Genomic DNA, 5,645 nt, shown 5'->3' on the forward strand with positions numbered 1-5,645 from the left:
AGGTGGTGGGGCCTAGCCAGGTGCCGGTAGCTCACACCTGTGGCCCTAGCTCACACCTGGGCCCTAGATCAGGAGGATCTCTGTTGGAAACCAGCGCAGGGAAATACTACCTGAGACCTTATCTTGAAAATACACAACACATACACATACACACACACACACACTCAAACAATGGGCTAGTGGAGTGGCTCAAACAGTACTGCCTCTGCCTGGCAAGCATTGGCCCTGAGTTCAAACTCCAGTATTGCCAAATAAATAAATAAATAAGACAGAGATGGGGTCTAGTAGAAGAGTATTAGGTCATGGGGCATCAGAGAAGAGACTAATGTAGTTCTCACAAGACACTGGTTAGTTCCTGTGACTCTAGAAAAAAGCAGCTCTGGCCCTTGGATATCTTTCTGGCTTCTGTTGCAATGTGATCGCTCTTGCTTATGCTTCTACTATGCTACCTGCCATGAGGCACTCACCAAAATTGAGAAACTGGCACCATGCTCCTGGACCTCCAGAATTGCAGGCTAAATGGACCTCTATTCTTCACAGATTAACAGCTTCAGATATCTCATTACAGCAACAGAGGATGGACTAATCAACATTCTTAATAAAAACACCAACAAAGTAACATTTTAGACTATGCCAGCTGTTTCTAAGCTTTATAAGGAAAAATAAACACAGATGAATACTGAGGACAATTCAAGCAAAGGAAAGCAATGTTAGGAAAGTAGATTGGTAAGCCAATTCAATACAAAGCTACGATAATCTAGTTGAATAACTCAGAATAAAGCATTTGGTTTTATGATACTGCAGATTTAAATCACACTGGTAAAGTTTAAAAAAAAATAAAGCATATAAAACTCACAACTCAAATCAATGGAGAAATGGAAGTTTATTCAGTTTGTAGTGTAGTATGGGGTAGACTACTGAGAAATATAATTGACATCCTTACATCACAAGTTACATTAAAATAAATTATAGACAGGCAAGATTTGAATGAAATTTATTTAATAACGAAACACTTTAAATTCAAAGACACAAATAGGTTTTAAAGTCAAATGTTGGGCAATACACCATGCAAACAGTAATCAAAAAAGCAAACATAGCAATACTAATTTCAGACAGAATAAACTTAAAGACAAAATTATTAATATAGAGGGATGGGAGTGTGGGTCAGTGATAGAGTACTTACTTAGCATGCAGAAGGCCCTGGGTTTGATCCTTAGCACCACAAAAAAAAAAAAGAAGTGTGGCAAAATTCAGGCAACTCATAAGTTGGAAATATTAATTTTGGTTCACAGTTTCAGAGGTCCAGTCCACAGTAGGTTGACTCTGTTGTTTTTGGCTTGTGGCGAGGCAAAGCATCAAAACAAGGAGCATGTTGTAGAGCAAAACTGCTCACCTCATGGCAGACAGGAAGCAGAGAGACAGGAAGAGGACCCAGGATCCCCCTCAAGGACACACCCCCCAATAACCAAACTTCTTTCCACTAAGCCCCACCACCTAAAGTTCCACCACCTCCCTATAATACCATCAGCTGGTGACTAAGCCATCAACACATGAGCCTTTGGAAGGACATTTGAGTCCAAGCCATAACAGAACATCTGCTATGAGTTAGGAACTTTCTGTATGCTGGGAATATAATAAGAACTATACAGACCATAATCCCTCCCTACCTAGCTAGTAGGTGTACAGTGGCACAATTCTTCTAGATTGCAATTTCACAATAATTATCAAAAGTCCTAAATACATTCATACATTTTAATACAGTACTCCTTGTAGTTATTCTATTCATCACATAGAGTTATTTACAATGGAAAAACAGTTGGAAGAGACACAGTTCTACAAATAGAATTCTTAAATTTATGGTACATTCACATGATGAAGTATTATGTTGCCATGAAAAATCGTGTTTTGAGCTCAGTGGTAAAGAACTTACCTATCATGTGTAAGGTTCCACGATTTATCTCCAGCACCACAAAACAGTAAAAAATAATTTTTTTAAATAACAGAAAATGGCCACAGTATAATATTATGTGAAAAAGGCCACAATATAGTTTTATTTTTAATATCAGGGTAGCTGGCTTCTTGCAAAGTACTGGAGAGATATGCATGGAGATTCCATGGAGATAGATAGGATTTTACAGAGTTTTAAAAATTCTTTCTTTCTAAATTTCCCACAATAAATGCATACAACTTTTATTATACTGTGTTTTTTCAGGGTGAGAAGTTAGGAAACATGTTTTTTACAAACTCTTAGCCATCTCCCAAGGGCCAACTGTAATGGGAAGGAAGATCCCTCTTCATGCATTATCTTCTCACTCTACACGCTCTTCCTGGGCAGTTTCATTCAGCATCCCCCCAACCTCACCCTGGCCCCTTCTTCCCAACCTCCAATCAGTGAGAAATCCTATTGCTTACCCTCCAACAATCCACACTCATTTCCTCAGCTCCTTCTAGGCTGTCTTCTCCTCTCACCTGGGCTTTTATTACCTTCAATATTCCATCTCTTTTGTTTCACTTTTCAAACTGTATTCAGAGTAATCCTTTGTATAAAAAAGAAATTACATATTGGTCCCTTAATTAAAACATTTTAGTGACTGTACATAGTCTGCAGGATAAAAGTTGAAACTACCTGTATTAGTTTGGATTTCCCCAAAGCAGACACTGAGACAAAAAGTTGTGTGCAACCTTAGCTAGGAAGTATAAGTGAGCTGTGGAAGGATGGGTGCAAGACCAGTGAAGCAATTTGGGCAAGCTTTTAACCCTCAAACCCTAGTCCCTACTTAGGTCTCACCACAAGTATATGTTTCAAATAGGACTTTTTATTTTCAGAGGCTAGGTCTAAACTAAGTAATTTTCAAAATTTATTGTAGATAAAAAAATCATTCAGAGAGCTGGGTTTTTAAAACTTTCTTAATAAAATTAAACAATAAAAGCTAAAGTCCACAAACTGCCTCCCTGTCCACACTCCTCCTCAAGCCTCACCCCAGTGTTTCATGCTGACTTCCTATCCCTACCTCCTTCTGCTCACCCAGAATGAGAAAACTAGCTGCTCTCAGTACACAGAAACACGATGAAGGAGAGGGGTGAACTGTGTCCACATTCCAGATTAAATGAACAAGTCTTGTTTTCTGGGTTCTGGGATGTTGCCCTCCATTAGCCAAATTGAAAAAAAAATTCCCTGGACCTGATGCTTCAAAGCTGAAGCTCCCAGGACCACTAGCAGAATGTCTTAAGATAGGGCCTGTGTCAAAATTGTCCGTAATCATGTTCTCCTCCCTCCAGTCCTGTCCAGTGTCACAGCGAGTCTTGTTTTTGGAATCAGAGAGGATGGTAATGGCCTCTCCGACTTCTTGAACTTTTCCCCTTCTCCTTCTGAACCTTACAACTGGCTCCACTGTGCCCAGATAGGGTGAATCAAGGCCTGATTCTGATGAGCTTTCTTCTCTCATCCTCAGAGGCTTCCTTGCTCACTCCCAGATCTTATGGGAATCTTTTCTTTTCTGCTTCCTCAGTTCTAGCAGTGCAGTTTTTGGAGTTTCTGTTTTCCCTGTCTGTTCATAGTCCCACACTGCTTCATACTACTGTGCCCATGTAACACTAAGATCCTCTCAAGTAGCTTTAAATAAGTGTCATTGTGCTTCTCTGTGTGTATACAGTCTTCTATTACACTATCTAGTTTCCTAAATTTGGAATTAACCATACCCCAATTACAGTAGAGTCTATCATCTGTTTTTATCCTTAGGGCTTCTGTGTACAGTTCATGAGCTAGCTTGTAATTTCCTTTATTAGATGCTTTATTCCCCTGATTCTTTGGTTTTAGTGCATTGACATTTCTGCAAACAATACAGCCTTCTCATGGTCAGAAGCCATCCTGAGAACGTGTACAAAGGACTTTGCAATACAATGTTTGAAATAAAGGCAAAGATCTGATACATACAGGGTGTCCATGTTGGTCAACACATTTGTAAAATGTCACTGGCCACAGACTGTGCTTCAGAACATTGACCAGCATTGCTAAACATTCTGCTTAGAGGATTTTGAAGCCATGGCAGGCAGGGGCAAATCTGGGGCACCATCAATGTAGAAAGCAACATTCTGAAAGTCTTGCTTCTCAAAATCTTTCTATTTTCTCATATTCTGTGACTGCATTAGCATTCTTGAGCTCTGTTGTGCCTGGGCATTTTTGTGATCCTATTCTAGGGCTCTCTAGAAATTGTGACACGCTGCTATGGCATTTCCTACCAAGAGATGGCACTTACCTTCTCATAGATGCCCCAGCAAAACTGTCACCCAGCCTCCCTGATTGCTGTGCATCTCTAAGAGTTTCCCAGAAACCTTCTGAGCATCAGCAGCAGGATTACCATAATAGCATTTTTAGGACACATTTCTACGGCTTTTGTATAATAGTTATAAGCTTCATTGGAATATATCTTGGCACAGTACATATTTCCTTGTTCCTTGAAGGACTCTGCTTTCCTCTTTGCTTCTTTACCTCAAGGAGCAGCTACGGTTGGTGGCCACCATTCCCACATCATACTTCATGGCAACTGGCAATTTACCAGCAAGGACCAGAGGGCCTGGCAGGTGGTAAAGAGAAATCAAGAGGTGTTTTTTGGTCAGGCATGTCACCTCAAGCCTGTAATCCTACCTATTCAGGAGAGGGAGATTGGGAAAAGGCCAGCCTGGATAAAAAAGCTAGTGAGATTCTAGACTGCAGGTGTAGTTCAAATGGTAGAGCACCTATTTTGCAAAAGTGAAGCCCTGAGTTCAAACCCCAGTCCTATCAAAAAAAGGTGAGATTCCATCTTAACCCATAAACTGGGTACATTGGCAGGCACCTGTCATCCCAGCTATGTAGGAGGAATACATAGGAGGATCACAGTTCAGACCTGCCTAGGCAAAAATATGAGACCTCACTTGAAAAATAATTAAAGTGCTGGGGGCATGGCTAAAGTGGTAGAGCACCTGCCCCTCACAAGCACAAGCCTCTAAGTTCAAACCCAATACCACCAAAACCAAACAAAACTTGAGATTTTTTGTCTTGTTTTGTTTTTGTTTTATGCCTACCATGCACAAGGCCTTGGTCTCCAGTATCATACACACAAAAACTGGTTTTTTTTTTTCTTTTTTTAAAAAAAGCCAGGCCGAGGGTATGGCTCAGGTGCTAAGAGTGCCTATCTTAAAAAAAAAAAAAAAAAAAAAAAGCATCTTCTGGGTTTGGGATGTAATGTTGTTCAGTGGTAGAGCACTTGCCTAGCATGTCCAAGGCCTTGAGTTCTATTTCCAGCACAGTAAGGGAAAAATAAATAAAATAAAAAACGACTTCTCAGTCACACCATATTAATTCCAACTGTCAATGGAGGCCAGTGGCTCATGCCTGTAATCCTAGGTACTCAGGAGGCAGAGATCACAGGATGGCAATTTGAAGCTAGCCCAGGCAAATACTTCACAAAAACCCATCACAAAAAAGGGATGGTGGGAGGAGATTCCAAGATGGCGGCTAGAGGGATGAAGCAGAAAGTGTGCCTCCTATAGTGAAATCTTGGAGAGACACTGAAGACACACCTGGCAGGCAAAACCACTGAGAAGAGGCAAAATTTGACCCCTCCACACCTCCAGCCAGTGCAGAGCATCTCCAATTCACGTTA

The 5,645-nt window shown here is 40.7% G+C and overlaps 1 pseudogene; it reads right to left on the bottom strand.

Moving 5' to 3' along the window:
- Positions 1–588: 588 nt before the first annotated feature.
- LOC141423361 (dnaJ homolog subfamily C member 7 pseudogene) lies at positions 589–5,179 on the bottom strand (annotated as a pseudogene).
- Between the last annotated feature and the right edge of the window lie 466 nt (positions 5,180–5,645).

The sequence above is a fragment of the Castor canadensis genome, chromosome 5 (genome assembly GCF_047511655.1).
Source record: "Castor canadensis chromosome 5, mCasCan1.hap1v2, whole genome shotgun sequence".
Classification (NCBI taxonomy): domain Eukaryota; kingdom Metazoa; phylum Chordata; class Mammalia; order Rodentia; family Castoridae; genus Castor; species Castor canadensis.